Below are 24,257 nucleotides of genomic sequence, written 5' to 3'. Positions count from 1 at the left end.
TGCAAGCTGATGTTGACAACCAGGGTGGATGACTGGAAATCCTCTGGGTTAACATACGTGAGGAACACAGCACAGGGGACACAACGGTGGGAATTTACTACAGACCTCCCACCCAAAGTCGAGAGCTTGACCAGGAGTTCGCCCAGGAACTGGCTGAGGCCGCATGCTCCAGGACCATTGTTGTCATGGGTGACTTCAATTACCTGGACATCTCATGGGAGGATCACTCAGCAAAATCCGAGCATTCATAAAACTTTCTCTCATGCATGGATGACCTCTACCTGACTCAAGAAGTCTATGGGCCAATGAGAGGTAAAGCACTGCTCAACCTGGTACTGGCTACTGGGGATGACCTAAATCGGTGACCTAGTGATTGATGGGAAGCTGCGTGACAGTGACCATGAGCTGACCACCTTCACCATCTGCTGTAAAGCTGGCAAGTCAGTCAGCAACATGGAAGTCCTTGACTTCAGGAAAGCCGACTTTGACAAGCTCAGGAGGCTTGTCTGTGAGGCCCTAAGGGACCACAACCCCAGGGAGAGGAGAGTTCAAGAAGAGTGGTTGGTACTCAAGGGAGCAATCCTCAATGCACAAGCTAATTTGATTCCATCTCAGAGGATAGGTAGCAAGAGGGCACAGCAGCTCCCCTGGCTCTCCAGGGATCTAGCAGACCTCCAGAAGCTAAAAAGAAAGGCCTACAAAAGACGGAGGATGGGATTCACCTGCAAGGAGGATTATTCTGCACTGGTCTGGTTCTGCAGGGAGCAAACCAGGAGAGCCAAGGCTCTAACTGAATTCCAACTAGCTTCACGCATCAAGAATGATAAAAAGTCCTTTTTCGGATATGTGGGGAGCCGGAGGAAAAGCAAGGGCAACGTTGGACCCCTGCTAAACCAGATGGGACAGCTGACAACTGACGTCCAGGAGAAAGCCAAATTATTAAATGGGTACTTTGCATCGGTCTTTCATCAGTCCCATGGGACGCCCAAGCCCACCACAGGACAGGGAGGTCCAGGTGAGGGAGACCCCCCTGCCCTCCATTAATGCTGACCTCATGAAGGAACACCTTGAGAGGCTGGATACCTCTAAGTCAGCTGGCCCTGACAATCTACACCCCAAGATACTCAAGGAGCTGGTGAGTGTCATAGCCCAGCCTCTGGCACAGATCTTTGAAAACTCCTGGCACTCTGGTGTAGTGCCCAAAGACTGGAAGAAGGCCAATGTGGTGCCGATCTTCAAGAAAGGGAGAAAAGTGGGATGGATGGCAAGTGCTCTTAGCCATGCAACCCTGTGGTTGTTAGGGCACATTGCTGGGAAGTATAAGATGTTGGTCTAAATCCCTTCTGGCTGAGGAAGTCCTAAAACTTTCATCTCCCACTACCTGGACAAGTACCCTAACCACTAGGCCACTGGCACAAAAAAGGGCTCTCCAACTTCTGAACAACCAGGTGTCACACATCACATAAGATGCACTCCCCCTCGACTGCAAACTACACAGTTCCCTGCCTCCCCCGCAAACACACAGGAAGGGCAACAGACCCTCCCGGGCCCTCTCTCTTCCACTTCAGTACCAGAGAAGTCCAGGAGGAGGAATCTGGAGAGCCCAGTGCAGGAGTGATGGGGTGAGTGGCACCTAGGCAAAAACCCGTAGATCACGCATTAACTCCTTGTGAGAAATACGTGGCCTGTGGACTACCATTAGGACAGCGCTTGTGTAGAACAGAGCCCAGGCCTCCTCCTCATCCATAAGAGTTGCTAGTCATGGTTTTTCTCCAGCTACGGTTTAGAGATTTAGGTGAAATATATTCATTGTCTCAGGCAGAGCAGTATTACAACAGTAGCCATAGTAGTTCCTGTCTGAGCACATGTAGTCTAGTTGTCCAGGAAGAGATGAGATATAAATCTACCTAAATGCCATATACGTGTCTGGGAAGTTCTAAATAGTGCTTTGATGCCCTAAAAGAAAATAGGAACAGGGCCCTCTTGTCTGTGTTGCCTGTTTCCTCACCCTCAACAGAGAGGCTCCAATTACTATTATGCTCCTCGAACACCTCTCATTTCAGATTTTAAAGCAAAAACAGAGCTTTGGGTCAACATCAAGGATTCTCAGAAGCTGCCACCTAGTAAAGCAAGGGTTGGCAAAAGGTGGCCTGCAGGCCAGATCCAGCCCGCAAGGCCATTCTATCTGGCCTGCGGGGCCCTTAAAAAATTTTTGAAAATTAAAATTTATCTGTCATAGTTTCATAGTTTCTAGGGTCAGAAGGGACCTGAGCAGATCATCTAGTCTGACCCCCTGCCATGGCAGGAAAGAGTACTGGGGTCAAATGACCCCACCAAGGTGTACATCTAGCCTCAAAGATGACAGGCACCAAGGGCAGTACGACCCAGGGGAAGCCTGGAAGGCTCCCACAACAGCAGGTCCCACCTGGCCCCACCCCCCGCAACTGGAAGGCCCAGCAGAGACTTCTGGCATGGGACCATGTGGCTGCCCTGGTGCAGGAACCTCAAATAAGGGGTGGGGGGAAGGGCAGGGGAGGAGCTGGTGCAGAGTGCAGGGAAAAGGGTCCCCTTCCCCACCCCTTGGCCCACGCTCCCTGCTACACCTCACAGTCCAGGCAGAGCCATCCAAAAAAGGCACCAGCAGCCCCACATGAGCTGTGAGTGACTGCAGCACAGGGCGCAGGCCATGGGGAGGGCAAGGGGCCACTTTCCGCACCCCCCATGCTCAGCACCAGCTTGTAACCCAGCCCCGCTGCCAGCCTGGGCCCTGCATCAGCACTGAGCTCACCTGTTGGGGCTGCACATGGTGGCAGCAGCTGTGGCCCCCCCACTTGCTGCACTGGGCAGTGTTTGCTGCTGCTGCCCCCTCGGAGCTTGCGCCGTGGTAGACTGTGGTGAGGCTACCACTGCCACCTCTGGGCTGCCCAGCGTGTGAGCTCCAGCTGCAACAAACATCGCCCAGTGCGGCAAGCAGGGGGGCCGCAGCTGCTGCCACCATGCACAGCCCCGAAGGGCGAGCCCAGAGCCAGCACAGAGCCCAGGCTAGCAGCAGAGGTGGCTTACAAGCTGGTGCTGAGTGCGAGAGAAAAGTAGCCCTTCTCCTGCCCCGTGGTCGATGCCCTGTGCTGCAGCCACTCTCAGCCCTTGTGGGGCTGCCTGTGCCTGCTCCAGACAGCCCCGCGCCAGCTGCGAGCAGCTGCAGCAGGGAGCACAGGCCATGGGGCTGGGGAGGGACCGCTTTTCCCTGCACTCTGCACCAGCTCATTCCTTACTGGCAAGCAGGGGGTCAGAGCTGCATGCTGCCCCCGTGCCTGTACCGCAGGGCTGGGGGCACTGGGAGTGACTGGGCGTGGGAGCACAGGTCCCACACTGGTGTCCCAGAGCCAGTGCCACTAGGGCCCAAAGCACAGCAGCAGGAGTACAGGGTCCCAGCCAGCAGGGGCTCTACGGAGCCAGGCCAGTTCCCCCTTCTCCCTGCTGGTGCAGCCCAGCCCAGCTTCATAGACCCCAGCCAGTCTGCACCCTGCTCTGGGCCCCACTAGTGCTAGCCCTGGGACATTGGTCCCAAGATGGTGACCAGGGGGCAGGGCACCTGTCAAGGGGTGGGGCACAAGTCAAGGGGCAGAGCTACCCATACAGCCCTCGACAGCTTGCCAAAATTGGGTAAGCGGCCCTCTGCCCAAAATAATTGCCCGCCCCTTTAGTAAAGCATCACATTTTCACCCTTGCTCTGAGCGAAACATTGCTAAAACATTGTACAGAAGTCTTAAACCAGCAAATGAGAGACTGCTCCCCAAATGCTGGTATAGGAGCTGGGACTGGGTGCCTGTGTCAGGGCTCTTGTGGTGATTCTGGGCAGTACTAAGGAATGGGTAAAGAGGCAGACAATTCAACACACTTTCTAAATTACAATAGAATCCTTTTCAGATCCTTGATCAAGCAAGGACTGGGATGGTACAAAGGTAACTTTGCACCAGCTTAGATTTTACTATACATCTGACAGGAACACCTTGAGCAGAGACTTAGTGAGTCATGTTAGTCTGAAGTCAAGTAAAAAGCATGGTAGATTTGCACTGCATAAAGTAACCAAAGTAGATCCATATCTATCTGTCTATACTTAGGTCATTTTGAACAGAACCTGAGTGAGTTGTTTACAATTTGATCCTTCTTGAGAATAAGAAGAGTTTTGCAGGATAACAAGTATTCTTGTTGAAACAGTAAATGGAACATCACTGTAACCCATTTTGTGTCACACTGGCAAAATTTACTAGATAATCAAATGTTCTAAATCTAAAAGTAGCACATGTTATAATTAATGTGCTTCACATTCAACATGGTGTTTACATAAATTATAAATCCTGAATGGTCTTTAATTTTTCCAACATTAAAAAGGTATAAATAAGCACTAAATAGGAGACAGCAGACACACTAAAATATGCTTTAGCTCAACTACAGCTAATATTTCAATTAGGAAGACAGTAAAGTGAAGGTAATTGTGCTTTTTTAAGATGAATGATGAATTCTTGGATACCTATTACTGGCATGGAGTGCCCCAACACAATAAAAACACAATTCTAGTGGGGGAGAAAGAGTTAGCAAAGAAGATATTCTGCACAGAATCTGTGCAAACCCAGGAACAGCACAGAATCAAACAGAAAGCACTTCATTCCAAGTGCAGAAGAGAAAATAATGTTCAGGCTGAGAAAGTTAGAGAGGCCAATGCATCCATACTCTCCAGACACTTCCCAAATTACTTAGACTTGCAACTGCCATCCAAGTATCTTACCAGGATCCCCTGTAAAGACAGATTTTTAAATGATGATCTATTACCAGTGTCCTGCAGTGACATTTTGGATTCTAAAATACATTTTTAGACAAAAAAAGGTAATTCAGCAGCATATGCAGATTCCTATTTTGCTTCTGCACCCAAATGGCAGTTTTCCAGCCATGTGAATGGCATTTTTGGCACCTGTACACAGTTTGTGATACTATCTCATGTTCTGTGCAGATGTGTATGCTTTCACACAGCTACCAAGCATGCACTGTATTCTATGCGCTGGCTGGCAAGCATATGGCTCCATACATACATGCATATCAAAGTGAGGATCCAGGATTTTACAGATGTAGGTGCAGGAGCAGTGGCTGGTTTTTGCTCCATTGGGAGTAAGGTTTAGGTTAGAACCTTACTAGGTTCAGGCTAGAACCAGGTCATGGTTTTTTGCTGGGCACAATTTTGTGACTTCCACTCACCCAGCACATACACATACTGCCTCACCAGTGTATTCCCTGATGCCTTAGTACCCATGTGGATGATTATGCTTCTACAGTGCATGCAGAATACGTTCACAAGCTATGTATAAGTAGCAAAAGAATCATGTTCGTGGCTAGCTGGAAAACTCATTTAAGGCACCGACAGTTGTGCAGTTCCCAACTGTAACTTATGGAACTTCACACAAAGTGCCATAAGTTACAGAGACTGCCCCCAACCACACAAACATTCGCTGTTTGGTTGCAGGGGAGGCATGTGGGGAGAATTAAGCTCCACTTCAAAGCTGATCCAGTGGAGAGAGGCTGTGTGTCTGCAACCTCTCTCCCCTAGCCACCCTCCCCGCCACCCCATTCCAATTCTAGTGCTGTCATCAGGATGGGAGAGGGAGAAGCAGTGGGGAAGGGGTGGATTAGAGCCCCCCACCTCTGGCACAGGTTGGGTAAACCCCATAATGAAGCTTGTCCCCCTGCCTTTTTCCCCTCCCATCGTGACAATAACAAATGGAGGCGGGGCATTGGGCTGTATCAGCCCAGCCCTGTTCCCACACAGAGATGAACAGAAGTTAACAAAGGTACAGCACTTTGGGGCACCTTCATCTGAACCCTCATTAAATGAGGGCTGTCTCATGATCGGGCACATTTAAAGTGCTTTGCAGCCATGCACTTCTGTCAGGGCCGATCACTTTCAAACTTGATGTCACTGTCAAGGGCCGATCACAGACAAGCATAACTTCTGTCTGCACCCTTGGATGCATAAAGTGAATAGGGTTCACTTTACTTCCTGTACCACCACCCCCCATCCCTTTCCCATTTACTACAGCTCATTTCCCAATGGCTTAGAACTGCCAAAAATAAAATTTAAAATTTGAGCTGAAGTGTAAAAACTAAGTGTAAAAACTAAAAGTGTAAAAACTAAGTGTAACCCAGGTGGTGGTTCAATAATTGCCACCCCTGCCCAATATCAGGGATGGTGCGGTGAGAGTGGGACAGGGCTTCCAGCCAGCACCAATTTACTTTCCAGCCGGCCCCTGCTCCCCACAGAGCAACCTGTGGGCCCAAGAAGATCTAGCACTTAACTGATTTAAGTATTTACACTTTATTTACAAAACAAGAATAATAGGAAAGGTTATTTACAAGTGAACTTAAATGGCATAACCAGAATCACAAAACAAACCAGAATGCATTAGTCAACCCCTGACTCAAGAACCACAGGTAGGGTAATTGGCAGCTTTCAGCCACTACTGAGGTGCTACCACAAGGAAGCAAGGTGCTCGCTCCCAGCAGCTCCAACAGCAGTAAGCAACAGACTGCAACAGGTTAAGCGCTTCTGGTCTGCAGCAATCAAACTGTATCAAAACCCAACCCCCCAAAGAAGCTGAAGGGTGATCCTCCATGGCAATCAAAAAGGAAAGCAACAGAGTAGGCTCCTGCAGCAATCAGCATGACCCAAGCACAAAGCTCAGGGACTCCATCTGATGACAATCAGCTGCAGAATAAGGGACAGGACTGAGTCCCCTCTGGGGCAGTCAGTGGCAGAGGGTCACCAACACAGGCACCTCCCAGGGGTTGTTGCTCTAAACCCCTGCTCCAGGTGACTGGTCAGGCACCCCACAAGCCTTGCGGCTCACCAGTCCCACTTTGAGAGCCGGCCTGTGCCCCAAGCTCCCAGGAACCCTCATCCTGGTGCTTTGCTGCTCCTCAGGATCCCAGCGCCTTGCCTACTGCTGTCCCACTTCCCCAGGGAAGGTATGCAGTTTCCTCAACTCACTGGCCCAGCTACCTGGTTTGGATAAGGATGCGTTCCTTGGCCGCTGCTTCTTCTCCACAGTGGAGTGGGGGGCTGACTGTCACCTCTAGCCTCCAGGATGCCCGGAACATCCAGCACACTGAGATGGGGCCTTGGCGCACCAGCTCTCTGCCCCAAGCCCAGGCTGCTGCTCCCTCTCTGCTGCAGGGCTGGAGGCACTGCCGCTGCCTTCTGATCTCAGGGCCTTTGAGGCTCTTCAGAGGGGTCTCCCTGCTCCCTCTGCTGGTTCAGCTCACCCCAGCTCTTCTTAGGAACTCCTGCATCATTCCCTGGAGTCACTGTCAGCAGTCCCCCCACACCAGTTCAGCTGCTGCTTTTATCCACTCCGGCAGTCCCTCCCTGGCTTGCAAACCAACCAACCAGGGCTCAGGGTGGCTGGCCCCCAACTGCAACCATCCACCTTGCATGCCAATGAGGGGATTGAAAACCCCTTCTTTCAATTGGCTTCTCCTTTTCCAAAGGGCAGGATTACCCTGCTCCACCCTTGAGGTCACTCAGAGTTCACCGGCACTGTTTCTAGCCCAGGGTAAGTATCTCAAGCCAATCTGGTGAACCCACAATGGCAGTCTGTTACATCAGTATTATTACTACTGTTTATTCTGGCATTTCATACTCCTGGGGCACATCTACACTAGATGCGTTAATGAGCATTTCCCTAATTTACTGCACAGTATAAGCGCACAGCAACATGTGCATGCCCTTACTGCTAATTGCACCTAAATTTGATGCCTGTAAATGCAGGTATCAAATTTAGGTATGATTAGTTAATGTGCATTAGTACCCATGCAGACATGATCTGACACTAACTTTAGTGCCATATCTGCCCACACACACCAAGGAGCCTGAGGGAGCCTGTTGCATGTCCAGAAGCCCAGCAGACCCCACATGCCCCCTGGACAGACCATAGGCTTCCTGTCCTGTCCCCTCTGCAGAGTTGCTGCTTGGCCACAAGTGAGTGTTGCAAAGGGCTACAGCTTGCTGCATCCATTGCCCAACCCTCAGATCTCCCCAGGTCTGCTGCCTGCCTGTCTCTGGCAGCAGGGCCAGTACCTGCTCCCTGCTGCTGCTCAGCCCCAGCAATGTCTCTTTGCAGATGTTGTGGTGAAGTGCCTCTGCCATGCAGCAACAAGTTCCTGGTTGTGCCCTTCTGCTGAGTGCTCAAGAGCACTGTCCAGAGCCAACCACATAGAGACAGCCATGCAGGGGCCCAGAGACCTGGCATGGGATGAGACTGTGTGCCATCAGGGACAGCAAGCAAGAGATAGACTCCTACTGCCAGGCCCTTCTCCCCCGGGAGCCAGAGGGTAGACCATGGTCTCCCTCCAGGACAAGGGAAGATGCCAGGACCTCCCATTCTGTCCAGTCAGGGGCATGGACCAAGGTGATCAAGGGCCCTAAGGTCCGCCGCACCAAGGCCCCTGCCCCACTGGTTGTTATCAACAGGTGCACACCTCTTGCTGCTCCAGCAGAGCCTGCTGAGTTGCCAGGTCCCGCAGGCAACACAGGCTCAACTGCAGCTACTGTCCCCTTTCTCCCCAAGACAAAACGTAAGGGGTTTGTTGTGGGAGACTCCATCCTGAGGGGGACTGAGGGGGTAATCTGCCTCCCCAACCCCTTAGCCTGGGAAGTCTGCCGCTTCCCAGGGTCCCGCATCCAAGAAATTGCAGAGAAGACCCCTAAGCTCCTCCAGCCCACAGACCACTATCCCATGCTCCTAATTCATGTGGGCACCAATGACATAGCTTGGAGCACTCCCAGCCGAGTCATGAGGCGCTACAGGGATATGGGAGTGGGGCTAAAGGGTCTGGGGGCACAGGTGGTGTTCTCATTGATTCTCTCAGTCTTGGGGTATGGGCTGAGGAGGGAGAGGAGGATCCAAAGACTGCAGCACTGGTGTCATCGGAAAGGCTTTGGCTTCCATGACCACAGCCCGCTCTTTGGCAAAAGAGGCAGTGAGCTGCTCAGAAGAGATGGCCTCCACCTCTCTCCCCTGGGGAGGAGGCTCTTCTCAGCCAGACTGGCTGACCTGCTCCACCGGGCTTTAAACTAAGCCGGCTGAGGGATGGGGGACTACCGCCACTGCTGGCTCACTGAGCAACCCTTGCAAAGCCAGCAGGTCAAGGCACTTAAGGGATCCCACCCCTGCCCCAGCCCTGGCACAATCTGTGGGCAAGGCAAGAGCCCCCAAGGGGACACTCACCTGCCTGTACACAAATGCCAGGAGCTTGGGGAATAAGCAGGAGGAGCTCATCCTCCTGCTCAATGCAAAGAATTATGATGTCATTGGGATAATGGAGACCTGGTGGGACTCCTCCCATGACTGGACCACAGGTATAGATGGCTATACCCTGTACAGGAGGGATCGTGTAGATAAAAAGGGCAGGGGTGTAGCTCTCTATGTTAAGCTACATGTCCCTGCAAGCTGATATTGGCAACCAGGGTGGATGATTGGAGACCATCTGGGTTAAAATCTGTGGGAAACATGGCACAGGGGACACAACGGTGGGAGTCTACTACAGACCTCCAACCCAAAGTCAGGAGCTTGAACAGGAGTTTAACCAGGAACTTAACCAGGAGTTTAACCCAGGACCATTCATTTACCCGGACATTTCTTTGGAGGATCACTCAGCAAAATCTGAGTGGTCGCAAAGCTTCCTCTCATGCATGGATGACCTCTACCTGACTCAAGAAGTCTACGGGCCAATGAGAGGTAAAGCACTGTGCAACCTGGTAATGGCTACCGGAGATGACTTAATGAGCGATCTAGTGATTGATGGGAAGCTGGGTGACAGTGACCACGTTCTGATCACCTTCACCATCTACTGTAAAGCTGGCAAGTCAGTCAGCAACATGGAAGTCTTTGACTTCAGGAAAGCTAACTTTGACAAGCTCAGGAGGCTTGTCAGTGAGGCCCAGTAGGGGACCATGACCCCAGGGGGAGGGGAGTTCAGGAAGAGTGGTTGCTTCTCAAGGGAGCAATCCTCAATGCACAAACTAATTCAATCCAATCTCGGAGGAAAGGCAGCAAGAGGGCACAGCAGTCCCCCTGGCTCTCCAGGGATCTAACAGACCTCCTGAGGCTGAAAAGAAAGGCCTACAAAGGATGGAGGATGGGATTCACCTCCAAGAAGGAATATTCTGCACTGGTATGGTCCTGCAGGAAGCATACCAGGAAAGCCAAGGCTGCAACTGAACTCCAACTAGCTTCAAGCATCAAGGACAATAAAAAGTCCTTTTTCAGATATGTGGGGAGCCAGAGGAAAAGCAAGGGCAACATTGGAGAATTTCTTTACTGTTCAAGCCCCCAAGGTCCGGAACAGCCTGTCATCGGAGGTAATTCAAGCACCTACATTGAACACCTTCAAGAGTAAATTGGATGCTTATCTTGCTGGGATCCTATGACCCCAGCTGACTTCCTGCCCTTTGGGCAGGGGGCTGGACTCAGTTGTCTTCTGAGGTCCCTTCCAGACCTAATGTCTATGAAATCTATGAAATCATTATCCTTCCCATTTAGCCCCAGCCTCGTGTTGCATGCGCAACCCATGCTGACCCCCAACTGGACCCAGAAGGAGGTTGGCAACCTCATGGTACTGTGGGGCACTGTTGACATGCAGAAGCATTTCACATGGGGTGGGCACTTGAATGCTCACATTTATAAGGCTTTGTCAAGCAGGATGCAGGAGTTAGGTCACTGCCAGTCAGCACGGTAGTACCACATTAAGGTCCCAGTGGATGGTGACTGACTACAATCATAGGTCTAGTTGTGCCCACAAGACATGGCTTTTATGTGGGAGCTGACCCATATTTTGGTGCTCTGGGACCCAAGCTGCAGCCCTGCAAGTGGCACCAAGAGGGGTGACCTGCTTGAGCACCTGCCCCACCCTTATCCCTCTGGTGCTGACACCACCCCAGAGGAGGGTCTGTCAGGCCTTTAACACTCCACCCCGCCCTCCTCCCTGGTTGCTGCATCCACTGTCAGCTTGGGGAACCATGACCAGTAACTACCTCACCCTTGGTACAGACCCAGACCCTGCAATGATGAGTGGCTGGAAACATCACTGCTGGCTGATGACAGCACCAGTTCCTCCCTGGGGGAAGCCCTGGCCAGGTGCCAGCCCAGCACACACTGCGGGCTGTGGACACTGGGTGCAACCAGTCACCCATGCTGATGGGGAAGCCTGTTCCAAGCCACCAGCCTTTCTGACCCCTGATACATAGTAATTCCTGCACTGGGGGGAGTCCCCTCCCAGTCCCCACCCCTGCCCCAGCCCCAGCCCTAGCCCCTGCCCCTACTCCCTGCATGGCTTGCCTGCACATAGTCCCCTGGCCCTAGGTTCCCTCCTCACCACAAAAGCACACAGCACACAGAGAGGTGGGACACAGTTCAGAACTCTATTGAGCAGCCTGTGTCCCTACAGCTGGGTAGGCACAGGACTCCCACATGCCAAGGAAGGCTTTGATGCTGACAGCAACGTCCCCCTTGGCTGCAAGAGAGAAGGAAGAATAGCACTGCCACAGGTAACCCTCCAGGTGGCAGCAGAGGTTGCAGAGCAGCCCAGGCTTGCCTCCCATGCCATCATAGCTCAGGGTCCTGACCCAGGAGTTCAGATGTGCCTGGGGCACCAGGAGGATATGTATCAGCAGGGCATAGTGGCTCAAGCACCCCTTCAGTCTGCACAAACAGCTAATCATGCACCGCCCGGGGCAAATTTAAAAAGGGCACACTCAGAGTGTAGCGGTGGTGTAGGGAGGGACCAGTGCTGGGGTGCCTCTCCAGAGAGGCCTCCTGTGGGGAGGGCAGAAGCTTGGTCAGCCCCTCACCCCAGTTATCTGGGAGCCCCATGCAACCCAAGCCCAGGCACCACGGGCTGACCAGCACAGCAGAGTGGTTGGCCTGCAGTGGGGGAACCAGGGTCAGGAGCCATGGCAGCAGGTGCTTCCAACAGCCTGGCCTGTCCCAACCTGGGAAGGGAGGGCAGGGGCAGGCTGCCTGTAATCAGCAGCCACCAGCCCTAGTGAAGCAAGCAAGAATGGGGGCTCACCAAGCAGCTGCCTGGTCCCAGGCCTGCCCAGCCTACTCACCACAGTCTGTGGGCACCCATGCACAACCAGCCCCCAATATGAGGCCAGGCAGTGCAGCGCATCTTATCTCTAAAATGTTGCAAACTCTCACAAAAGGCTTCTGTCTCTTGCCTCTGCAGGGCCAACATCTGGACATGGATAAGAGCCCACCAGCCCCAGCAGGGATGTGGGCTCTGGGTTGCCACCACCCACCATTGGAACCATCCAGATGTGCCAGCTGCTTCAGTGGCTGGTGGAGGTGCCAGAGGAGCACGAGGCACAGGAACAGGCTGGCAGGCTGAGGATTTCACCCAGGTGGAGATGTAGGACTGGGTGCAGTGGGACTGCTGGGCCCAAATGAAGACCCTGGAATGCCTAGAGCTACTCTGGCAGGAGGAAGACACCAACTGCCAGGCCCTGGACATCTTCCTGGGCCTGTTGGTTTTGCCCATGTCCCCAGCTTCCCAGCCTCTGTCCATGGCCCCTTGGTCCCATCCACTGCCCTGCAGCAAGCCCTCCCTGGGCTGGGGAGGAGGTCCTTAAGTGCTTCCTGCCTGCCAGACCCTCTGTCCCAGCCCCTGCCCAGACCTACTACTATCTGCCTAGCCCTGGCCACACTGCTCTCCCCCATACCACATGCCTGAAAATCAAGCCATGCATGAGGCCACCATCCACTGGGTTCATCACAGCCCCTGGACCCTCAGGGGAACATCCCAAAGCTGTGGTGCTGGGCACCTTCCCTGGGGCTCTGCCTCTTAGGCTCCCCCCATCCCCACCCATGGCTCCCCACTCTGGGTTTGAAGACCTGAAATATTGTAAATAACTTTCCATGTGTAAATAATTTTCCATTTGTAAGTTGTTTTTTTATTGTTGGTTTGTGGGGAGGGTGGTGGAAGGGCTCTGTTGGTTGAGGAAAGAGAGAAGAGGGGACTCTGTTCATAGAGGGGTTGTGTTGTTAGGGAAATAAAGTTTTTTGGTTTCAACCATGTGTGTCATAAGAGTGGTGCTGGGGATGGTCAGGGATAGGGGTTATGTGGACAGTGGGGAAGCTGGCCTGGAGCAGGGAGTGCAAGAGGTGGGGGTCAGCAAGGGTCTCCTGTATCTAGTGCCCTGGCCCCCATTAACAAGTGCACAGCTCTCCTGGGGCCTGGGTGGGGGTGGGAGGGTGGCCTGCTGCCAGAAATCACTTACTACACATTAGCTTAACGCATAGTAAATTTAATCATGCTTAAATGCATGTAGACAGAGTCATAGGAACCAGAGAGGGGTCAGGCAGAAATATGGAGGTGGAGGCCCTTTACCCAAACAGATTTGCATGGGCGGATCCCTCAATATTCTTGGATTTCTGAGAGGGACTCCTGGTCATTTCCTGGGGACTGAGACAAAGAATAATCATACCCACTAAAAAAAAATTCAAAAGAATTCAATAGATCCATCTTTTTTCTTGTCCTATAATCTTCTATATGGAATTGATTGCATATGAAGTTTTTTAAGGAACAAACCTCCAGAAGTTTGCCATTTTTTTCAAAGCATGCACAAATCCCAAATCATTTTGGTGCTTTTGTACAATGTAGAAACTCAAAGGAGCCATTAAAGTAAGGGAGGGAAAAGATCAAAGTCCCCCCTCCCCCACCACCTCACTGCTTCTTGGTTAGGTCAGGGTGGAAACAAGCATACAAGGGAAAAAGAATCTCTGGGCAAAAATCTTTCCTAATGTGTTGTCATATACTAAACTTTTAACCTTACAAGATCCAATATATATATATACACACAGTATATTAATGATTCATTATCAATCACACAACATATATGAATTAGTACAAAATGTTACTAAGGTTACAGATAAAGGAGAAGATTAATATGAATCTGTTCTTATTATTTATACTATGGCAGCATGTAGTAGAGTATTCTTCACCAGTGTGAAGAACAATGACTTCCCCTGAGAGCTTAACAAACAAAACATAATTATAATAGGGGCTATTTAGGACATCCGATGAAACAGAGGCCAAATAAAGATTATTATGGGATCCTGAACTGTCATTTTTCTACTTTCTGTTCATATAAAGTCTTATATTTAACACTGCATTAACAAAGGTATTTCCACATAATTAGAACTAAAATCAATGAACTGATACAAGAATACTGAAAAGGAAGGCACTCAGCATTTTTAAAAGGTGATAAATATACCGATTTTCTTATTTAAATTAAAATATCAGCCCTCTCAAATTATCTTCCAAGTGATTCCAAGTTCATAATGGAAAAATTGTATCAAAGGCAGGGGCTGACAAAGAATTCTATAATATTTCAGATTCAGGCTACCAAATGCAATTAAAAGTTATTAGATTTCTAATACTTTGCCTTTGTACAATACATTATTCTGCAAGATAATTAACCACTGATCTCTGATCTAGTTTAGTTTTTATGAAGAACATATTGCACAACTTTAACTGAAGCATTATGGTAAGATATGGCATATCTTAAAAAATTATCTCCACAACTAGAGAACTGAAAATCCTTGGAGATTCATGGCAAAACTATTTCTGTAACAATAATATATAACTGGTAGCTCATATTGAAGTACTGCAATTTGAAATTCAACAATAAGCTCCTTTGCTATGAGGCTGTATAACATGGGCCAAGCAGCTGGGTACTGTAGCAGAGGCTATCAAGCCCAAGTAAAAAAGCCTGTGTGTGGCTGGGGAGCCATGTGACAGGAAAGGGTGGGGCTTCAGGGCACATAAAACAGGGGCTTGAGACCAAACAGGAAGTCTGGTCCTGCATGTTGCAGGGAGAGGAGCTCCTGAGAGAAGGGCAGGCACCCAAGCCACCCAAGAAAGCGGGGTGGGAGGGCTCCACAGGAAATATGGTCTGCGGGGAACCTTGAGCCAAAATGGGGAGACTTTTAGTTTGTGAAGCAGCTTGCTTGTATTTATGTTGCTGCTGTTTATGTGAAGATTGGAAAACTGGATTGTAGTTATGGGGAACATGTGGAGACCATTAGGGGTGGCTGGTGGGGCCCTGCAGGGTGTGGCACCAGCCCCACAACAAATTCCGGTGGGCTGGAGGACACAGGAGGGGCAGGAACTGCTGTTGCACAGTACCTGGTCAAAGGCAAGGGCATCAGGAGGTAGGGCAGATTTCAACTCCTGGACCAGATGGCAGGTTGCATGTGTCATGGATAGACCCATGCATGAGGCCAGTGCAGTGGGGTCCACCCACTCCTACAAATTGTGATCTAGGAGGTCTCCAATATGGGTGACACCAGCTAGGATCAACCTCTGTTGCAACCAGGGCACCTCTACCATTGGCACCTCCAGACATCCACCAGGGAGTAGTCCATCAGGATCTCCCTGAGGATGCACATAGCAGGCTGGTTCCACTCCCTGCCTGACTAGTCTCACACATCTAGGGTGATGTTTAAGTCCCTGCCAAGGACCAGGCACTTGAAAGGGTTGAGGTGCCAATGCATGTGGCTGCCCGGTGGAAGAAATCTGCCAACTCCAGGTCCCCTGCAGGGACATACACGTTCAGAAGGTTCAGGACCAGCCCCTGCACCTGGACCCAGAGGTGCATCAGGCAACCCAGCACCATTTCAACTTCCTGGAGAACCTCCAGCTGCAGGCCTGGGGAGAACAGGGTGGGCACCCTGCAAGAGGTGGCCAACAGGTGACTAACAAAGACCCTACCTGCCCACTCCAGCCTCCAATCAGGTTCTTTGGCTCAAGTTGTCAGGGTCTCCTGCAAGAATACCATGGGGTACCCTCCATCCTGAAGGAAGGAGAGCACCTGACGCCTCCAGAGACCCTTCCTGGAGCTGTGGACATTGAGGGTCATGATCTTAAACAATCTCATGGCTGGGGGGCTGGAGTAAAAGATTCATCAGGGGCCTTGCTCATCAAAATACCCAGTGTGGGGCCTGCCGGCTCGCATATTACCCTCCCATACATATAGAGGGCATCTATGAAACTGCAGGCCTACCGATAGACCTGAGCATTGCAGCTTTTAGGCTACTTGCCTTCCCCTGCCAGAGCCCTCGCAGTGGTGATGATGCTGTCCAAATCTCCCCAGTGGTCCAAGTGGTACCTTGCTGGTGGAACAGAGGGTTTAGTCATGGTCAAGAGATGCAAGTAGCTCATCTCTGGGGACTGCTAGGACCAAGAAGTCTGCAGTCTCCATGGAGCCTGCTGGTTCTCAGGTGTCCTCCTCCTGGTCCTGAGGCTCAGTGGGCTCCTCAGGCACCATCTGAACCCCCCGGTCTGCTAAGAGATTGGGAGAGCTCTGCAGCCCCATGGGACAGATGTGGAGGTAAGGGTGGGAATAGGGCTCCTTTACAAGATGGTGGGGTAGAACTGGGACCCTAGGGGGGTCCATGCAGGGTCCCCAACAAGATCAGCCTATTGATGAGGAGACCCCACAGTGACCCCTTCTTGTGCAGGACTATGGGGTAGGTTGAAGGTGAGGTTTTTCTGGGAGGGGAAGGAAAAAGACCCATCAGACATCAGGGTGGCTTCAGTGTCTGCCTTGGGGCCCTGGGAAAGGGGACCTCCCCACTCAAGACTCACCGGGGTGAGCCCCAGGGCCTCTGTATCCCCCAGATGAGGAGGAGGAGGCCCCACTACAAGGCCTCCCTTTGGGTAGGCTGAGGCCAAGGCCTCGGTGCCCGTGGTTTCAGGGGGTAGAGCCTGGTCAGCAGAATGAGGGGCTTCCTCCATGGGCTCCTGTTCGGGACTATCTAGCAGCCCTGAAACCTCCTCCACAGGGATCACTCATTTAATCTTTCCTGGGAGTGGGGTGTCAGGCACAGCTGGGGAGGCCTCTGGAGGCTGGGATGCTCCTTCCCCCTGTGTGGTGGTCTTGGGAGTGGGAGAGGAGTCCTCCACATCAGAGGGCTTCAGCCACACCCAGACCTTTCTCTTGCCTTTATACTCAGAGGGGACATTCACCCACTCAGCCATGGGGTGTGGTCCTCAGGTGGACAGGCTCCAGTAAGAGAGGGTGAGGGTGGGGGGGCAGCCATGACAGGGGCATGTTGGCCCTGCTCCCTCTCCCCCTTTGGTTGCTGCTGCCCTCCCCAGAACTCCACCAAGCTTGGTTGGGGGGCAGGGTCCTTTGAGATCATGGGGTGGCTTGTAGTTGAGGCTGGGGTGCCAGTGGGGCCTCAGGGGGGAGGGTTGCCAGTGGTAGGGGCACCCCTCTTCCCAGTGTGACCCACAGATGCCCTCCCCATCTGGCCCATGGGGCACTCATGATGCATGTGCCTCGGGGTACGGCACTGGAAGCACCACAAGTCCCTTCGTGTACAGAAAATCCTCACCATGGCCCCCTGGTAAGGAATTGCAAGGCACCCCTCAGCCTCCAAACGCAGTCCCACCACCAGCTGGATCATAACCTGGTGATGGAAAGAGCACATGTGGTGAAGGCCAGGGTCTCAGCACCCCATTGAGAGGGCCACCATTGGGGAAATAACTCTCCCCAGGGTTTGGAGCTGGGGGAAGCACAGCCCAACTGGGGATATAAGGAGGGATGGAGCTGAGGAACACCCTGGTCCCCAGCTCTTCTAAAGGCTCAAGGGGGATGTATTCGCCCTCCACCACGAGCCTCCTTTCTTCCGCCTCTTGTGCAGTGGATTCCGAGGCAAGGAAAAAGACCCCCTTGCCATCAAATCAGGAGGCCGCCACAATCTTGGGGGCCCCCACTAGCCAAGCCAGGGCCTGCACCCAGGTCTCAAAGTGCAGATTCTCCTGCTTGAGCAGTTGGCACTTCAGCCCATGTCTGCAAGTAAGTGCCAGAAAGGGGGCCTCGCTACCTGAGCTGGAAGAGCTGGTGGTGGAGGGTCCAGGCCCCCTGGCTTCAAGTCTCCCCACAGCTGCCTGTGCATAGCTGAGGTTCTCCCCCAGGGGGGCTCATTGGTGGGGCTGGGGCTAGGCCCAGAGACAGGCTGAGTGGGTGTGCTGGCTGGTGTAGTGCACCTGGTCCCCTAAGGCAGCTTGGGGGTAGGGCCCTTGTCCTTGCCACTTCCAGCTGTGGAGGAGGCTGAAGACAAGCCCTAACCACTGTCCTTGCCCTTGGTCCCTGATGATGGGAGAGAGGGCTTGGGAACCCCTCCAGGGGAGGCCTGGCCATGGGAGACTCCCTGGTCCTGTTGACCCCCTACCAGAGTCCCACCTGCCCCTGCAGCAGAAGTTGTAGGCTTCTCCACCCCCAGAGGAGGTTGGTCAGACTCTGCCTCTGGGGTGGAGGCTGCAGGGTCATGCATCCCTTTGGGGGCTTGGTTAGGATCTGTACCCATAGTATGGACTGCAGGAAGGTCTGTGGGAGCATCTTCCCCCCCAGAAGGTTCATGCTATGCCATTGTTTCATATGAGGGCAGGGAGAACAATAAAGAAAAACAAAACATCCAGTGTGGCTAGTGAATCTAGTAGGGGCATGCTGGGGTTGTGGGGGAGGAGGTGGGTAGGGAGGAAGGGGGCTGAAGGTCACTGAGCTACAGCCCCACAGGAAAAAAAACTCAGGAGGGCTATGCTTTGAGAATATGATGGAGGGGGAACACAAAGGCTGGAAAAACTCGAGCTGGCTTAATCAGCCACACAACAAACACCAGGGCAAGGGGAGTGGACCACAGGACTTACCACACAAGGGCAAGAACACACAGGGAAGGCTACTGAGGCAGATGTAAAAGATGTTTGTAGAGGTGGAGAGGTTTTGTTGAAGATCTATTGAGAAGCCCCTCAGGCCTCCAGCCAGATGCTCAGCAGCAGAGCAGTAGGCAGGAAGACAAAGCAGGATCAGATGTAGTGAGGTAACTGTGGGGGAGGGCAGGAGCAGTCAGTCAATTAGGAAGTAATCTAATGCAGGTGTAGTGTCAGGTGGTGCAAGGTGGTGCAGCAAGGAATCCCCTTCTCTCCTGAGAGGGGGCAGCAGCAGCAACAACGGCAGCAGCAGCAACAGCAACAGCACATCCAATTCAGCCACTCAGGGTGTGCTTCTGGTGAAAATGGAGGTTAAGGCCAAGGCAGCTGGGGCAGGCAAGGCACCTTTAGGCTCCAACAGTGATGGTGGGGGAGGAGGGGCCCACAGGCAGTGCAGGCTCCCTCCCCAGACTGTTCTATGACCATGGCTTGGCAGCAGGCTGGACAGCAGGCCAGAACAGGGGTGCAGAAGCCCAAGGCAGGAAGGGGTTTGGCCAACTTACTCCCAAAAGTTCTGAGACCAAGCCAGCAGTTAGCAGTAGCCAGAGGCAGGAAAGGGCCTGCCCATCTTCTTCCCAGAAGCTCCTGACACCAAACACAGGTTCTGGCCCCAGGCTCTAGCTCCCCCTGGCTGCAGATCCGGGAGGAGCCAGGCAAGGTTATTTTGCCCCAAATGGCACAATTTGCTCCGCAACAAAGTGCATATCCAAGCACGTGCACTGAGACAAAAAGCCCCAGCTCAAATTTGCACTGCTTCTATTTGAGCCGCTCAAATTTGAGCTTCTATTTGAGCTGCTCAGATCTGCACTGCTTCTATTTGAGCTGCTGCAAACACACATGCTTGCATGTGTGGATGTGCCCATGGAGTCAGAGCTTCACAGGCAAAGAACAGCTTTCAAGCTCTCTCTCCACATCTTGGGACAAATCCTAACCACCAAGGGGTGGAAGGAATCTCTGCCATCACCCCAGCCCTTTGTTTCTTTTACTTTCCTTATGCCCAGAAACATTTTTTCCTTTGAAGGTAAATGGAATATTTTATTTGAGAGAAAAGGGAAATTTCCCCCTACCTCCCTTTTTTTTTTTTTTTAGCAGGAAAACAAAAAAGCAAAAACAAAGAGAATATAATTTCAAGTCAATCCAAACAGTTATTTTTTTATGATTTGGCCACCAGAACAAAAATAAATATTACTTCTTAACCCAAATTGGTCAGCAACCTTTTCTAGGCTGCAGGCTGGAATAACTCAGTGTTAGAGGCAGGTGGGAAAGTTGGTCCTATGACCCAGCTGCCATCACTGCTTTTCCCCACAGCAGTACAGGAAACTGACTGCCACAGAAGCCCCTTATGGCTGAATGCCATCAAAGCCCCATGTTCACAGGCTGTCCTGCTCATGTGATACAAGTTGTCAACTACTGGGTCAGACTTTGAACTTCCCTATTAGGGATTTAGGTATGAGTCATAATGCCCAATGGTGCAAGAGGCTGTGGGACAAGTCCTTCTGAGGCACAACAGTTCTGTCTGTGAGTCCATCATGGCACCACTCAACACATAGCAAAGGTGGTGAAAAAAATCACAAGTCTGTGAGGTCTAACAGCTGCCTCTTTCCCTGCCTGGCTTCAGGAAACTAGGCAGTAGTATAGGGTGTACATATTTTCTTAAACCCTTCTCATACCTGTCACTTCACAAGTATGATGTCATAATTAAAAGTAGGCAGTGCTAGAACCCCAAATGAAAAGCAGACAGTGCTAAAATCAGAGTAGTACATAGGCGAAGCTAAACTGTTGATAAGCATATAATTAATACTACATGATTTGATACTATGAATGAAGGAATAAGCAGATCTAATTTTGGTGGGCTTTTTAATATGACAGTTGTGACATTAATTTAAATAATCAAGCACCAGTAGCCCAGGCCAGAATATCAACAAGCTCAAAAGAGAAAAAAGATGGGATCAACAGGAGAGAAGGATCTGTCCCCTGCTCAGACTGATAAATATACCAAGCCAACTACTGGTAACTAATTATAATGATTTGAGTGATTGTTAAAATACTGGCTTTAATCAACAATGTTTAAACTGAAAATATGTGGCTGCATATGTGTCTGTGCCTCTGTGTGTGGTCGGGGGCAGGCATGGGGCGGGGTATCTATCTGTCTCTAACTGCATGTATGTGCATATGTGACCAGATCTCAGATGTGTGTGTGCATGTAAATAAAGCTAATTTTAAAATATGTGTACATGTGTGTGTGCACGTGCACACTCATACTTTGAGGTGCTCCTGCATCTTGAGTCAACTGTGGCAGATACTGTTATAAAGTCCACCCCCCAATATCCTGAAAGAGATCCCTCGCCAATACCTCCTATCTTAAAAGAAGTCCAGAGTGCCAATCAAGAAAACCAAAAACAACAAAGCTACTGGATCAGATGGCATACCTGAATAACCCAGTCAGGACCTACTAATTCCCCCATAGAAAAAAAGCATGATAACCACCAACAGCTTTAAATTGAACTTTAAGGCTGGTGGGAAAGAACTGGTACTGAAATTCCACAAATTTATTCTTTGAATTTGGAACAACAAAGAGGTCCCTGGGGACCTGAGGAATGTGAACATTCTCATTGACTTCAATAAAGGAAATAAGTCCATGTGCAGGAATTAACCCTCATCAGGGATAATCCTTGCCTGTGTCCTCCTGAACCATCTTCCACCTCTTGCTGAGGAAGTTCTGTTGGAATTTCAGTGAGGTTTCAGACTATCCCATGAGGCAACTGACATAATCGTTGTTGCCCACAACATCCAAGAAAAGCATTAGGAACAACATCAGGATCTGTACATGGCCTTCATTGGCCTCATTAAGGCCCTTGACTGCATCAGTCATGAAGCCTCATGGAAAGTACTAGGCAGATTTGGATGCCCCTAAAAATATATCAAGTTCCTGATGCTTCTCTGTCACCAGATGACTACAACTGTTCTTTGTAGTGGATCAGAGACTGATCCATTTGTCATGGGGTCAAGCAAGGATGATTCATCGTCCAATTCTGTTCTGCATTTTTTTGACCGTCATCCTGCTTCTTGTTAAGGACTGCCTCCCTTCCAGAATTGGCACTGAACAACAAATGGATGGAGTGCTCTTCAATCTGGAGCATTTTGTTCAAAGACCAAAGTATTCAAAACAACTATCCTTGATCTTCAATACACTGACAGCTATGCCATCCTTGCACACACACAGGAAAACCATGCTGAAGCTCTTGGCAGAAGCCTACCAATCTTTGGGCCTGTCAACATTGAGAAAACAAGTTCTCTATCAGCCTTGCTCCAGGCCATGAATGTGAGCCCCTTCCTCAAATTACCATTGAAGGAAAGACCCTGGAGGTAATCAAGTACTTCCCTTACCTTGGTAGGTACCTCTCTCAGAGCATGAACAATGATGAAGAGATCTAATACAGCGTCTGGTGTTCAAGAGACTCTTTCAGAAAATTGCTTCAGCGTGCTTTTATTGATCACAATCTCCAGAAAAACAACAGGATCCAGATCTAAAAGGCAGTCACTATTCTCACTCTCCTCTATGGATCTGAAACATGGGTGGCCTACCACTGTCATCTCAAGAGCCTGGAGGGGTATTACTAATGATGCACAAATGCCAGCATCCTTGCTGAAGCTAATGTTACCATCATTGAGTTGGTGATCCTCAAACATTTCAAGCATTGTGTGTAGATGCCAAACTCTCAACTCTGAAGCAGTGAGCGCTGTTTGAGAAAGGGGCGTGAGGGGCACAAGCCTGGCTGGGGATACAGCCCAGCCTACGGGGGAGGGAGGGGAGAGTGCTGCCCCCCCAGACAAACCCTGGCTGGGGTTTGGGACCAGGGACGGGGGGATTAAACACCCCTTCCCCTGCTTAAACTTACTGCTGGCTGCAAATGTGGAGTACAAATCCCAGAGGCACCTAGAAGCAGGAAGAGGAAATGATGAGCAAACCTGAAGATTCCTGCTGCTGTGATTTTGGGCTGCAAATTTCAGAGACCTCAGGAGCAGCAGGATGAGGACGTGAACACACAGCCAGAGAACCTGCTCTAGTACCCCCTGGCCTTTGGCCTGAGCCACTGCAGGCATGTGGCTGCATTTCCTGTATCAAAAGTAAATGTCTGTTCACTTCTGTTTCAATTTAATCTGTGCAGTTTAGACTAACCTGCAAAGACTGAATTGATTCAGCCTCAGGCTTTTTGACTGTTTGTGTCTAGCCCAAGAGATCCAGAGGTTTAATTAGCTGTATCATAAAGTTTGAGTTGATGTTCTGAGGGAAAATCCCTGCACGGACATTACTAGGCAGAGTAATATAAAAATTCTCCATACTCATTTTAACCTCTTCTGTCTTCTTCAACAAAACTAAGGCTTTCTTTTTCTTAAATATATATTATAGACTTCAGAGGCTTCCATCCAGCTGTTGAATTTGGGAAGCCAACCCCAACAATTTTACCAGAAATACTTTTTTTTCCTGCCCTTTTCTCTACATTTTTTTTTCAATTTTGTAAATGCTGTCCTGCTTTGGGTTAACTTTTTCTAATTCTCAGGGCAAAATAAGTTCCATTAATCATATCCCCACTATAATCTTTTAACTTCAGTGTAAATCTCTGCTCCTGGTCAAAGCATTATCCATTATAAAGATTTCCACAGTGTATGAATGTAACCTTTTTCAAACCTTCACAGGGTCACCTTTTATAAAGGGAAGAGCTGTCTCCTTAGTTTTAAAGCTGTCCCCAAATTCTCCACACATACAGAGAATTTATAAGAGTAACATCAATAGGCTTACACCATCTAGTTCTGTGATAACTCTGATTTTAAGTTTTTATAAAGACAGGTGACACATCAATGAAGTGATGGGCATTATGAGCTGTAAAATACCTCTATATCTTAGATTTCAAAGTTCTGTTAAAATATTCCATGATCCCTGCTTTCAATTCATTATTAGTAACAAAGTGGCATATCCCAGAGGTCTTCAACAAATTGCTCAGAGGCCTGTTTAAAAAGTCTTTTCCAAGATTGGTCCATAATTTTTGCAATATGCGGTTGGTGTCAGAAAATGATTTAAGAGCCTAGGATATATCACAACCTGTCTTCTCTTTTAGACCTAGGGCCCATGCAGGTTTAGAAAATATATCGATCACTGTTAAAATGTACTTAAATCTGTCATTGCGTTTGTCAGGCTGCTGCATATCCACCAGATGTGCCTGCCACTGGACATCCACATCTGAAACAATGGTTCTGTTTCTTTTAAAATGGTATGTGCTGGTTTATGTAGAGTACAAGAATCCTAATCTAAAAGCCATGATATCATGCATCTTCTATTCAAGGTTTTTGGAGCTTTTCAGCCTTGTAATAAAGAGCTTCCAGCTGCTCTGGGTTTCTAATAAAATCGACATTTTTGGCCCTTCAAGTAAGAA

General features: G+C 50.3%; 1 protein-coding gene across 1 annotated transcript in view; it reads right to left on the bottom strand.

Annotated features, from left to right (window-relative positions):
* The window catches only part of OCA2 (OCA2 melanosomal transmembrane protein), a 416,292-nt gene that overhangs the window by 159,227 nt on the left and 232,808 nt on the right, over positions 1-24,257 (bottom strand). The window lies entirely within an intron of this gene.

This window comes from Crocodylus siamensis, chromosome 1, assembly GCF_052110815.1.
Source record: "Crocodylus siamensis isolate JL-2025a chromosome 1, ASM5211081v1, whole genome shotgun sequence".
Taxonomy (NCBI): domain Eukaryota; kingdom Metazoa; phylum Chordata; order Crocodylia; family Crocodylidae; genus Crocodylus; species Crocodylus siamensis.
This window is presented reverse-complemented; position numbering and strand designations above follow the sequence as displayed.